Raw genomic sequence first — 15035 nt, forward strand, 5'->3', positions numbered from 1 at the left:
TTTATATCCTTGTGTGTGTGATGTGTCACAACAACGCTGTGATACTTCAATGGGAAACCTGCACATTTACGATTAATTAGTTAAATGAACATTTGATTAAAGAGTAAAAAACATCAACATTAAGCTATTGCAAGTTTATCAAGGGGTGGCAAGATCAATGCATAAAACAAAAGGTAGAAAAATAACTTTCAAGAAGAGCAAAAGATAATTTTTTTTATTTTTTATTTATTTCACCTTTATTTAACCAGGTAGGCTAGTTGAGAACAAGTTCTCATTTGCAACTGCGACCTGGCCAAGATAAAGCATAGCAATTCGACACATACAACAACACAGAGTTACACATGGAATTAAGAAAACATACAGTCAATAATACAGTAGAACAAAAGAAAACAAAAAGTCTATATACAGTGAGTAGGCAAATGAGGTAAGTTAAGGCAATAAATAGGCCATGGTGGCAAAGTAATTACAATATAGCAATTAAACACTGGAATGGTAGATGTGCAGAAGATGAATGTGCAAGTAGAGATAATGGGGTGCAAAGGAGCAAGATAAATAAATAAATATAGTACGGGGATGAGGTAGGTAGATAGATGGGCTGTTTACAGATGGGCTATGTACAGGTGCAGTGATCTGTGAGCTGCTCTGACAGCTGGTGCTTAAAGCTAGTGAGGGAGATATGAGTCTCCAGCTTCAGAGATTTTTGCAGTTTGTTCCAGTCACTGGCAGCAGAGAACTGGAAGGAAAGATGACCGAAGGAGGAATTGGCTTTGGGGGTGACCAGTGAGATATACCTGCTGGAGCGCGTGCTACAAGTGGGTGCTGCTATGGTGACCAGTGAGCTGAGATAAGGCGGGGCTTTACCTAGCAGAGACTTGTAGATAACCTGTAGCCAGTGGGTTTGGCGATGAGTATGAAGCGAGGGCCGACCAACGAGAGCGTACAGGTCGCAATGGTGGGTAGTGTATGGGGCTTTGGTGACAAAACGGATGGCACTGTGATAGACTGCATCCAGTTTGTTGAGTAGAGTGTTGGAGGCTATTTTATAGATGACATCACCGAAGTCGAGGATCGGTAGGATGGTCAGTTTTACGAGGGTATGTTTGGCAGCATGAGTGAAGGATGCTTTGTTGCGATATAGGAAGACGATTCTAGATTTAATTTTGGATTGGAGATGCTTAATGTGAGTCTGGAAGGAGAGTTTACAGTCTACCCAGACACCCAGGTATTTGTAGTTGTCCACGTATTCTAAGTCAGAGCCGTCCAGAGTAGTGATGCTGGACAGGCGAGCAGGTGCGGGCAGTGATCGATTGAATAGCATGCATTGAGTTTTACTTGCGTTTAAGAGCAGTTGGAGGCCACGGAAGGAGAGTTGTATGGCATTGAAGCTCGTCTGGAGGTTAGTTAACACAGTATCCAAAGAGGGGCCAGAAGTATACAGAATGGTGTTGTATGCTTAGAGGTGGATCAGATAATCACCAGCAGCAAGAGCAACATCATTGATGTATACAGAGAAGAGAGTCAGCCCGAGAATTGAACCCTGTGGCACACCCATAGAGACTGCCAGAGGTCCGGACAACAGGCCCTCCGATTTAACACACTGAACTCTATCAGAGAAGTAGTTGGTAAACCAGGCGAGGCAATCATTTGAGAAACCAAGGCTGTCGAGTCTGCCAATGAGAATGTGGTGATTGACAGAGTCGAAAGCCTTGGCCAGGTCGATGAATACGGCTGCACAGTAATGTCTCTTATCGATGGCGGTTATGATGTCGTTTAGGACCTTGAGCATGGCTGAGGTGCACCCATGACCAGCTCTGAAACCAGATTGCATAGCGGAGAAGGTACGGTGGGATTCGAAATGGTCGGTAATCTGTTTGTTAACTTGGCTTTCGAAGACCTTAGAAAGACAGGGTAAGATAGATATAGGTCTGTAGCGGTTTGGGTCTAGAGGGTCACCCACTTTGAAGAGGGGGATGACCGCGGCAGCTTTCCAATCTATGGGAATCTAAGATGATACGAAAGAGAGGTTGAACAGGCTAGTAATAGGGGTTGCAACAATTTCGGCAGACCATTTTAGAAAGAGAGGGTCCACATTGTCTAGCCCGGCTGATTTGTATGGGTCCAGATTTTGCAGCTCTTTCAGAACATCAGCTATCTGGATTTGGGTGAAGGAGAAATGGTGGGGGCATTGGTGGGTTGCTGTGGAGGGTGCCGGGCAGTTGCCCGGGGTTGGGGTAGCCAGGTGGAAAGCATGGCCAGCCGTAGAGAAATGCTTATTGAAATTCTCAATTATAGTGGATTTATCGGTGGTAACAGTGTTTCCTAGCCTCAGAGCAGTGGGCAGCTGGGAGGAGGTGCTCTTATTCTCCATGGACTTTACAGTGTCCCAGGTCTGGAGTGAACCAAGGACTATATCTATTCCTAGTTCTACATTTTTTGAGTGGGGCATGCTTATTTAAGATGGTGAGGAAGGCACTTTTAAAGAATAGCCAGGCATCATCTACTGACGGGATGAGGTCAATGTCATTCCAGGATACCCCGGCCAGGTTGATTAGAAAGGCCTGCTCGCAGAAGTGTTTTAGGGAGCATTTGACAGTGATGAGGGGTGGTCGTTTGGTCGCAGACCCATTATGGATGCAGGCAATGAGGGAGTGATTGCTGAGATCTTGATTGAAAACAGCAGAGGTGTATTTGGAGGGTGAGTTAGTTAGGATGACATCTATGAGGGTGCCCGTGTTTACAGATTTGGGGTTGTACCTGGTAGGTTCATTGATAATTTGTGTGAGATTGAGGGCATCAAGCTTAGATTGTAGGATGGCCGGGGTGTTAAGCATGTCCCAGTTTAGGTCACCTAGTAGCACGAGCTCAGAAGATAGATGGGGGCAATCAATTCACATATGGTATCGAGGGCACAGCTGGGGGCAGAGGGAGGTCTATAGCAAGCGGCAACAGTGAGAGACTTGTTTCTGGAAAGGTGAATTTTTAGAAGTAGAAGCTCAAATTGTTTGGGTACAGACTTGGATAGTAATAGAGAACTCTGCAGGCTCTCCTTGCAGTAGATTGCAACACCGCCCCCTTTGGCAGTTCTATCTTGGCGGAAAATTTTATAGTTAGCGATGGAGATTTCAGGGTTTTTGGTGGTTTTCCTAAGCCAGAATTCAGACACGGCTAAGACATCCGGGTTGGCAGAGTGTACTAAAGCAGTGAGTAAAACAAACGTAGGGAGTAGGCTTCTAATGTTAACATGCATGAAACCAAGGCTTTTACGGTTACAGACGTTAACAAATGAGAGCACCTGGGGAGTGGAGCTAGGCACTGCAGGACCTGGATTAACATCCACATCACCAGAGGAACAGAGGAGAAGTAGGATAAGGGTACGGCTAAAGGCTATACGAACTGGCCGTCTAGCACGTTCAGAACAGAGAGTAAAAGGAGCAGGTTTCTGGGCACGATAGCATAGATTCAAGGCATAGTGTACAGACAAAGGTAAGGTAGGATGTGAGTACATTGGAGGTAAACCTAGGCTTTGAGTAATGATGAGAGAGATGCAGTCTCTAGAGACGTTTAAACCAGGTGATGTCATCGCATATGTAGGAGGTGGAACAACATGGTTGGTTAAGGCATATTGAGCAGGGCTAGAGGCTCTACAGTGAAATAAGACAGTAATCACTAACCAGGACAGTAATGGACGAGGCATATTGATATTAGAGAGAGGCATGAGTAGCCAAGTGAACATATGGGTCCAGTGAGTGGTTGGGCTGACTGGGTACACGGCGATTCAGACAGTTAGCAGGCCGATGCTAACAAGCAAAAAAGTTAGTAGGCCGGGGCTAAACAAGCTAGCAGTTAGCAGACCGGGCTGGCAAGCTAGCAGTTAGCAGACTGGGTTAGCAAGCAAGCAGTTGGCAGACTGGGGCTAGCAGTTAGCAGACCGGGGCAGGCAAGCTATCAGTTAGCTGACCGGGGCCAGCAAGCTAGTAGTTAACAGACCGGTGCTAGCAAGTTAGCATTTGGGGGACAGTTAGCGATGGGGGTGAGTCTGTTTTTGCCTCTTCGTGCGGTGATGTCGATAGACCAGTCGTGGAATTAGTAGGGTTCCAAGTAGCTCTAGGTAGCTAGTAGGCCGCGGTTAGCAGAATGGGCCTTCAGCAGCCTGTTGGAATCCTCGGGCAGATTATGTCAGTATTCCAGTCGTAGAGGATCCGCGGGGTTCCGTGCCCCGTACCGGCAGTAGAAGGGGTCCGGATATTGTAGCCCAGCAGTGGGCTTCGGTGGTAGCACAGGAGCCCTGGCCGGGCTAGCTTCAGGCTAATTGGTGCTTGCTCCGGAATGGAAACGCTAGCCAGGAGTAGTCACCCGAGATTGCGGTTAGCTAGTTGCGAAGATCCAGATGAAAATGTTCAGAATTTGCGGTAATTAAAAAAAATAAAAAATAATAATTGGTCCGTTATGCTCTGGTTTGAGTCACGCTGTTCGAACTTGCGAGAGCTTTCCGAGCAAAAGGTTAGCTGATGACCGCTAGCAATGGTTTGCTGACTGATAGCTGGTAGATAGTTCAGTTGAGGGATTCCAGATCCGAAGTAAATAGAAATACTTTACAAAAAAAACAGATTCACGCCACATTGGGTGAGGCGGGTTGCAGGAGAGTATTTAGAAGTTGAGGTTTAGGAAAATATTTTAAAAAGATATATATAAGGGACACGACAGGACAAAGACAAAGACGTCTGACTGCTACGCCATCTTGGATATAATTAATTGGACCAAAATAAATGACAAATTAATAGGAATGTCTCACTGGTAGGTTTCAAACAAATGTGATGGGCTCAACATGAACGTTTGAAGAGTTATTAAAGTCATATCAAAGTCTGTGCCGCTCTCATTGATCACCACAAAATTAACTGGACGTAATATTGGCATCTCCAGAGTTCACATCCTGAGAGATAAGGGACATATTTTTTTATTTATTTGGTCTCTGGGGTTAGTTGGGGATCCCAAAGGAATGATGGCACACTACCAGTTTATTCATCAAGTCCTTCATAGCAGACTTCAAATGGTACCATCAGTAACATTTTCAAGGCTTTCCTTGTGATCACAACTGATAGATACAGACACTAAAAATGGACCATCCGAACTGATGCCATTGCTTATAAAGTTGGATTGCCTTTAAACACAGTCACATCCTTATCATCAGAGTTTCAGAAATATACTGTATATGACATCTGTCATCACTTTATAGATGCCGTGGCTCATTAGAAGTGACGCGGAAATGTGATGTGAAGACTGCACAGCAGGTGGTGACACGTAACACTCCAAACACTCAAAGCTTCCACTGCAATACAACAGAGGAGCTGACAGAGATAAACAGAGAACTTCTCTATAATGAGATCACTGGAATCAGTCTCAACTCAGAGGGATTTCAATAAAATGACTTCCTTTACTTTTTTGTTTGTAGTGCCTAACAAAGCTTATTATTGCCTTACAAAGGTGTGCACAGTCCCAAAGTGGGAAAACGACCCCGAAGCCATAACTGTCAAACTGTAATGAAGAATTTGGTCGTCCCGTGTGGCTCAGTTGGTAGAGCATGGTGTTTGCAACGCCAGGGTTGTGGGTTCGATTCCCAAGGGGGACCAGTACGGAAAAAAACAAACATTTATGAAATGTATACATTCACTACTGTAAGTCGCTCTGGATAAGAGTGTCTGCTAAATGACTAAAATGTAAATTCTTAGGCTTTCCTTTATGTGTTCGCTCCCAGGTGCTGGTTAGCCGCCGCACCATCATCCTCACGCAACTGCCTGAAACAATTCACAATAAGATACCCACATAAACTATACAGAAGTTACCTAGCTATGTAATTACAGGAAATATAACAAGGCACTGGAGGACATTGTACTATACAATTCCTATCCTACATGTCCGAAATGAAACCAAGACTGTTCTCAGGGCAGGCCTGGTTGTAGCTAGTGTAACAGTGTAGGTTCCGTCCCTCTCTTCGCCCCAACCTGGGCTCGAACCAGGGACCCTTGCACACATCAACAACTGACACCCACGAAGCATCGTTACCCATCGCGCTACAAAAGCCGCGGCCCTTGCAACGCAAGGGGAACAACCACTTCAGGTCTCAGAGCGAGTGACGTCACTGATTGAAACGCTATTAGCGCGCACCACCGCTAACTAACTAGCCATTTCACATCGGTTACACTAGATATGTTTGAGGCGCGTCGGGGACAATTTTAGCACTTTAGCTAACCTTAACCCTTTTCGTAACCTTAACCTAATTCTCCTAACCTGCCACGTTAATACTCATAACCTGCTGCGTAAGTTCTTCTAACCTGCTATGTAAGTTCTCCTAACCTGCCACGAAAAGTCACTTCTGCTAGTCAAAACCAGCAGAGTATCTGAGTATCCACCACAAGAGATTGGTGGCACCTTAATTGGGTAGGACAGGCTTGCGGTAATGACTGGAGAGGAATTGCTGGAATGGTATCAAATACATCCAACACATGGTTTCCAGGTGTTTGATGCCATTCCATTTGCTCCGTTTCGGCCATTATTATGTGCTGTTCTCCCCTCAGCAGCCACCTGTGGTATCCACTAATGCATTACAGCTAAATCAAATGACAGGAGAAATGGAGCTAGCAAGCTTAGCTACATTTGCTAGCTAGCGCGGTTGCTCATGGTAAAAAATTCCTAGCTAATTACCATAACAAATACATATGATATTATCGTAGTTCATTGCGTCCACAAGCATAAAAACATCAAGAATGCTACTTAATAGGGAAAACAGGATGGCTGGAACTATAGAATGAGGAATTAGAATATGTGCGGAGCTACAGATCTCTAATGATGAGACACTATTTATTAATATGATTGACTACAAATTCTTCACAGCCTTTCATACACAAATGGAAATCAATGCTGATTTGATAAGAAAATCTGATTAAATGGGAAGGATTGGCACCATCTACAAAACAAATAGCGTGGAAATAGGTTCCAGAATTCTTTGTTGTTGCTATTGGTAAGTTGGTATATCGGTATGCCAACTTTTAATGTCAAGTAGACTATCCCGTTAAAAGACACTTAAAGATGCACTGTGCAAAAATTGCTCTGCCATTTCCTGATTGCAAAAATTCTAATAGTTTGCCTAATTTCAGTTTATGTGTCAAAACAAGAAAGTATAGTGTAGAGAATGATTGTAGCATCTAGACCGCTGTGAAATATCGTTTCCATAACCAAAAATATTGTATTTTCAGCTGTTTGAAGCTGGTGAACAAAACTGAAAGCAAAAGACGGAAAAACTAAACCTAAAAACGTGAAGCATAGAAATAGCACACATAGAACAGATCTACCGCTTCCTAGACTTGCTTTCCATGTGATTGTCTATGTGAATTTTGTCGGGTCGCCCAAAAAGTTATGTATTGCAAGTTTATAGGTTCACTCCATATGGGTCAGATTAGTATATGTTAACCTCCCACTGACTATCATGTATTTGATATTACCCTCAACATAACCTCTCCTGAGTGGACAGACTCTGTGGTCTCTACATTATCACAGTGAGTATCTTAGTTTGATTAGAAAGGAAATCATGACCTCTCTGTAAGTCAGATCAAATATGGGAATGTGTGTGTGCTTCAAAAAGACAGATAATGGCATCACATTAAAAACTCCTTTCATTGTCAGTTGGCATTTATCTTAGTTAAGGGCAAAAGGGAGCTAGAAAAGACAGGGAGAAACCAGCAGACACTAGGCCCTCCATGGAATACGTTTGATACCCCTGCTCTGGGGCATCATCACATTATCCAAACAGAGTAAACCCCCATGTCTTGATACATCATCATGCACTTTATCCTCAACAAAGTGTGGAACAGTTCCACTTCTGACACTTAATGAGTACTGATGGAGTGAGGGAGGCACATTGATGTTTTGTGGCGAGGAAGTTACCCGCCATTCATTCACCTCCTAAATGGACACTTCAACCACCATTATCATCATGACCTCCCTGCATAAATACCAGCCAATCATCAATCATCATCTCATTTCCTGTGACACCTTCCATTCCAGGAAATAAAACACTGCTCACGAAAGTGCACTTAGTAAATGGTCCCCCAATGCATTCTGGGTAAGGCATTATGAGTAATCTACCCTGGAGAGCTTCTGTAATAGGAGTCCTCTTTCCTTTTCCTCTGTATGCTGTGCAAATGAACTTCAGACACTGGCTAGTAGAACTCTTAAAATCTTAGAAGTTACTTTGCTCCTCAGGGCCACCGTACTAGCCTACCATGTAGATTTGCATAAAACGACAGAGCAGACAAACTGGGCAGCTTCAACTCCCCAGTCATTTCATTAGTTTTGGGAAACTTCAAAAGGGACCAGTTGAAAATAGTCCCCTTCTCCCTCCTGTCACATTTTTAACAGGAGGCTTTGGAGAAGGATCTGACTGGAATAACCAGCACCATATGTCATCCTACAACTGAGACTTCAATCATAGTCACATGGATCTGAAGCTCAGCGTGTGGCCTACATTTGATCCTCTGCAATGTTTTTGGATACTGCATGCCTTCAAGTTCAGTATTTGACGAGCAGATGATTGTTCGAACTTGAAATGACATGCAGTCTTTCCTCTTTAGCCCATTCACGGTATCATGGTCAACACTGCATAGGTGAAACAGAGTTCCATAATGAGTTCCAGTCAGCTATAGAGCCCACTTTCTCACTGTCTTCCTGAACTGTGTGCATCCTGTTTATTGTGTTATCCATGTAGCGTGACGCCAGGCATTACTGACCCATCTCAGCTTTGCCAATCTTCCGTGTTTCACATCATGAACTGGGGTTGGAATAAACCATTCCCCACAGCGAGTATTCCAAGGGGTGTCTCATATCCACACATCCAGGGGTCTGAATGTGTGTTTTTCCTTATTCGGTGCGAACCAATAAGTGCGTGAGTCAGTAACAAAACAAAAAAAGTAATCCCAAATATAAAACCCTGCCTGGAGATGTGAGTGACAAAATGAAAGTAATATATTTTCAACGATATTATGCAAATATATACAGCAATCCATGCCCATAAAGATGTAATATCCCCAATAAAAATAATAATTATCATTAGTCCACTTACACTCAGTTTGTATGGGGACTGATATCACGAGTTTGATGTTGGATACATTATTGCCTGCTTAAAATGTTTAAAAAAAATGTATGGCCTGCCTGAGATTGGATGCTACGGCTCTGCCTCTGCGGTGCTCTAATGTATTTAGTGAGCCCAGATAGCTGAAATCATGGGGATTCTACTCTGTTCAGTGCAGCAGCTGAAGTGGGTCACTCTCCGTAAGGCCTACTTTCCAACTAGGTAAACACACAAGGTAAACACACAAAAAAGGCTTTTTGATTTTATTTTATTTCACCTTTATTTAACCAGGTAGGCCAGTTGAGAACAACTGTGACCTGGCCAAGATAAAGCAAAGCAGTGTGACCAAAACAACAACACAGAGTTACACATGAGATAAACAAACGTACAGTCAGTAACACAATAGAAAAATCTGTATACAGTGTGTGCAAATGAAATAAGGAGTAAAGGCAATAAATAGGCCATAGTGGCAAAGTAATTACAATTTATCAATTAACACTGGAGTGATAGATGTGCAGATGAGGATGTTCAACTAGAAATACTGGTGTGCAAAAGAGCAGAAAAACTAAAACAAATACGGGGATGAGGTAGGTAATTAGATGGGCTATTTACAGATAGGCTGTGTACAGCTGCAGCGATCGGTAAGCTGCTCCGACAGCTGATGCTTAAAGTTACTGAGGGAGATATGTCCCCAACTTCAGTGATTTTTGCAATTCGTTCCGGATCATTGGCAGCAGAGAACTTGAAGGAAAGGCGGCCAAAGGAGGAGTTGGCTTTGGGGATGATCAGTGAAATATACCTACTGGAGTGCGTGCTACGGGTGTGTGTTGCAGGCTTTGGTGACAAAAACAGATGACACTGTGAAAGACTGCATCCAATTTGCTGAGTAGAGTGTTAGAGGCAATTTTGTAAATGACATTGCAGAAGTCAAGGATCGGTAGGATGGTCAGTTTTGCGAGGGTATGTTTGGCAGCATGAGTGAAGGAGGCTTTGTTGTGAAATAGGAAGCCGATTCTAGATTTAATTTTGGATTGGAGATGCTTAATATCTCTGGAAGGAGAGTTTACTTTCTAGCCAAACACCTAGATATTTATAGTTGTCCACATATTCTAGGTCAGAACTGTCTAGATTAGTGATGCTTGCTCGCAGCGATCGGTTGAAGAGCATGCATTTGGTTTTACTAGCATTTAAGAGCAGTTGGAGGCACAGTGTATGGCACTGAAGCTCGTTTGGAGGTTTGTTAACACAGTGTCCAAAGAAGGGCCAGATGTATACAGAAGGGTGTCGTCTGCGTAGAGGAGGATCAAAGAATCACCCGCACAAGAGCGACATCATTGATATATACAGAGAAAAGAGTCGGCCCGAGAATTGAACCCTGTGGCACCCCCATAGAGACTGCCAGAGGTCGGACAACAGGCCCCTCCGATTTGACACACTGAAGTCTATCTGAGAAGTAGTTAGTGAACCATGCGAGGCAGTCATTAGAGAAACCAAGGCTGTTGAGTCTGCCGATAAGAATATGGTGATTGACAGAGTCGAAAGCCTGGGCAGGGTCAATGAAGACGGCTGCACAGTACCAGTTGGGCCAGTTGCTGTGGGGGGTGCAGAGCTGTTGGCCGGAGTTGGGGTAGCCAGGTGGAAAGCCAGCCGTAGAGAAAATCTTATTGAAATTCTCAATAATCGTGGATTTATCTGTGGTGACAGTGTTTCCTAGCCTCAGAGCAGTGGGCAACTGGGAGGAGGTGCTCTTATTCTCCATGGACTTTACAGTGTCCCAAAACTTTTTGGAATTAGTGCTGCAGGATGCAAATTTCTGTTTGAAAAAGCTAAATTCAAAAGGCACTCGCACATCTGAGCAATCTTTTTGCAGGTGCATGGCAACATTTGAACAAGATGAAGGAAAAAGGAAACCGCACACTGCTCTTGATAGTATCACTGATATTTAATAAGCTTATGTATCGGCCTCACAGCCTTCGTCAGAGCTTTTGTGAATTTTTGGAAATTAGCACCCTTATGTAGACCTAGCCACCCCCCCCACTTCCGTTCCACACATCGAAAGGGGTTGGAGGCAAAGGAAAAACAAATAAGTGCTACCAAATATAACAGTATGCATTTCATAAATATTACAGAAGTGTATAAATAAGACGTATTAATAAACACGTCTGTAAAACCACAATGAGGACATAGCAAGTTTTCATTAATCATTGGGAATATCGTACGAAAAACATCACAGTAATCTTAAATAGGCACATAATTCATGTTCAAATTCACAACATAACATACATAGGCATTTCATCTGTCACAACGTCGACTGAAGGTGGCGCCTCTCCTCGTTCGGGCGGTGCTCGGTGTTCGTTGTCGCCGGCCTACTAGCTGCCACCGATCCTCTGTTCATTTTCTTTTGGTTAGGTCTGGTTTAGGTTTGCACCTGTATTGTGTTAGTTCATTAGTGGGGGGGTTATTTAGTCTTTCTGTTTAGGTTTGGGTTTGTGCGTGATTGTTTTTCGTCTGGTTTGTTAGGCTGGGGTTAGGTGTTTTTTCCCTGTGCCTTTGTGTGTTGTAATGCTGCGAGTTTTGGGCTGCGCCCCTACTGTTTTCGGGCTCGTTACGTTATTTGTATTGTTGCCCTGCCTCACCTGTTTTTGGCAGTTGTGGATTGTGCCTATTAAACGTGTTTTCACGGACATTAGTCTCCGTGAACGGACATTAGTCAGATGGCACCGTTTTGTTATTTTTTTAATTTACGGATAGCCAGAGGCACACTCCAACACTCAGACATAATTTACAAACAAAGCATGTGTGTTTAGTGAATCCGCCAGGTCAGAGGCAGATGGGATGACTAGGAATGTTGAACCATTTTCCTGCCTGTGTCACGCTCTGAGCTATGAGAGCTGTTTTTTCTCTGGTTAGTTAGGTCAGGGTGTGATATTGTTGGGCAGTCTATGTTTTCTGTTTCTATGTTTTGTTCTTGTTTTTCTATTTCTAGGTTGAATTTTGGATGATCTCCAATTAGAGGCAGCTGGTTCGTTGTGGGGATATTCAGCTCGGACGCCAGGGTAGCGTTCAAAAGCTCTCATTGGCTCCAGAGTAAATGAGAACCCGGAGAGATTTGGACTGGTCTCTCCACAGCAGAATGGCATGAAAAGGGGTGCGAGCAGGGGAAGCAGGAACGTTCTCCATATGGCCCACCAGAGTCCTTGCCCCTACCGGTGAGCCTGGTTTCTTTAAAGGACAAGAGGACACGAAATGACCAAGAGTCCTGCAGTACAGACAACTCTTCGCGTGTCAATCCTGTATTGCCGTTCCACTGGCGACAGCCCAGCTCTGCCTAGTGGCATAGGCTCAGGAAGCGGTGACTCGGGCCATCTTCGGCAGCCTTCGGGACTGGTCGGGAAGCTTTGGGGTTCTCTCGGCAGCGAGACTGTCGGGAGCTTCCGGGATGACTCGGAGGCAAGGTGGGATACCTGGGCGTGCGAGTGAAATCCAAATTCCTCTCCCTCCGCCGTTCCCATAATCGGCCATTGATATGCATGGTCAAAGCGATGAGGGAATCGAGTTCCGTAGGTAACTCCCGGGCTGCAAGCTCGTCCTTGACCTCCTCTGAGATGTTGTACAGGAACATATTAAACAGTGCCTCTTGATTCCAATTACTCTCCGCTGCCAACGTGTGGAAATCCACCGAATAATCAGCTACACCGCGGGAGTCCTGCAGAAGCTGGATTAGTTTCCGGGCGGCCTCTCGCCCGGAGAACGGGGCATCAAAGACCTTCCTCACTTCTCCCTCGAACCCATCCAGACTAGCTCATATTGCCGGCTGTTGTTCCCACACGGCAGCAGCCTAGGTGAGAGCCCTCCCGGACAGCAGCATGATGAGGTAGGCTATCTTGGAGCGATCCGAGGGGAAGGAGTAGTGCTGAAGCTCGAAGACGAGGGCACACTGAGCTAGGAATTCCCGACAGGTGCTCGGCTCTCCATTGAAGTGTTCCGTAGGAGGTAAGCGGAGCTCCCGAGAAGGTGGAGTGACCGATGAGACTGCGCTGCTAGTAGCTGAGTCGCTGAGGAGCTGTGGGGTTACCACCGTGGTAGGCGGCCTCCCAGACAACCCGTGGAATTGCTCCAGCAAACTGTCCACCGCCCGGTCATGGCTTTCAGCCAACGTTTGACCCCCTCCACAAGGCCACGAAGCAATTCCTAGTGCATAATGATGGTGGCTCCCTGGGTGGAGATGGCGTTGCGCAGCTGGCCCAGGTCTGTTGGATCAGTCATGGCCAGTTCGTACTATCAGGTATCAAGGTAAGACCCCGATGCAGACCATGTCGAAGTAACAATGTTTATTACAGCAACAGGGGCAAAGGTATAGGACGGCAGGCAGGCTCAGGGTCAGGTCAGGTAGAGGATGGCACGCAGGCTCAGGATCAAGGGCAGGCAGAGTAGTCAGGCGGGTGGGTACAGGGTCAAGACAGGCAAGGGTCAAAAACCATGAGGATGAGAAAAGAGAGACTGGGGAAAAGCAGGAGCTGACACAAAAATGCCGGTTGGCTTGATAAACAAGACGAACTGGAAACAGACAAACAGAGAACACAGGTATAAATACACAGGGGATAATGGGGAAGATGGGCGACACCTAGAGGGGGGTGGAGACAATCAGAAAGACAGGTGAAACAGATCAGGGTGTGACAATATCAATGTGTTTTTGCATATAACCTGGGGCACGATCATTTAAGCTAATGTGATAGTCAACATAGCTACAAAAAGTAACGCGTTAGTAAACCCACTACAATCACACAACACAGTATACAGTCAGCAAGCAGTTTAGCAGTTACACCGGCGGGCCCCGATGGCAATAAATGAATAAAGCCAAAAGCTTACATTCACTTGGAAGAGTTCCAATGTTGGATAGCCATATACAGCTAGCTAATGTAGCATCCCTCTCTGTTTGAGCCTGGTGTTTAGTAGACTAAACTAGCTAGCTGCATTTGATAGCTAAGTGAAAGTGAAAAAAAATACAACGAACTTTCACTATCTCTCTCTCTCTCTCTCTTTCTCTTGCGTTGCCTTCATTTTTAACCTCTCTGCGAGTAAGGCTAGTTTCCTGAATTTCTGCCTGTCTGGCGTGCCCAATGTAAACTGCCTGTTACTTAGGCCCAGAAGCTAGGATATGCATACAATTGGTAGAATTGGATAGAAAACACTCTGACGTTTCTAAAACTGTTAAACTAATGTCTGTGAGTATAACAGAACTGATATAGCAGGCAAAATCCCAGGAAAATCGATCCGGATTTTTTTTTTTTTTAGCTCCGAATGACTTCCAATGCAATGCTATTGAAAGATCTAATTTCCGCCTCCCAGATTGCAGTTCCTATGGCTTCCAGTAGATGTCAACAGTCTTTATACAAGGTTTTAGGCTTGTTTTTTCTGAAAAATGAAAAAGTATTTGTAGTCTTTCCAAGTTGAGCGCCAGTGCAAAAGTAGTCTTTTTACGCGCGTGAACGTGGGCGCGCTCTTCGTTCTTTTCCTTTGCTATTGAACATAGTAATCTCCGTCTGAAATAGGATCATTTCTTTAGATATTAGACAACCTGAGGATGAATAAAAACCATTGTTTGACTCGTTTGGATGAACTTTGCTGGTAACTTTTTGGAATCCTTTGAATGCATATTGTAGGACTGGATTATTGAATTCAATGGCGCCAACTAAACGGCGTTTTTGGGATATAAAGAAGGACTTTATCGAACAAAACGATCATTCATTGTGTTGCTGGGACCCTTGGGATTGCAAACAGAGGAAGATCTTCAAAAGTAAGTGATTTATTTTATCGCTATTTGTTATTTCGTGACGCCTGTGCTAGTTTGGAAAATATGCTAATGTGAGGCGCTGTCCTCAGACAATCGAATGCTATGCTTTTTTGAAATCTG

The sequence above is a fragment of the Salmo salar genome, chromosome 01, assembly GCF_965601325.2.
Source record: "Salmo salar chromosome 01, fSalSal1, whole genome shotgun sequence".
In the NCBI taxonomy this organism is placed as follows: domain Eukaryota; kingdom Metazoa; phylum Chordata; class Actinopteri; order Salmoniformes; family Salmonidae; genus Salmo; species Salmo salar.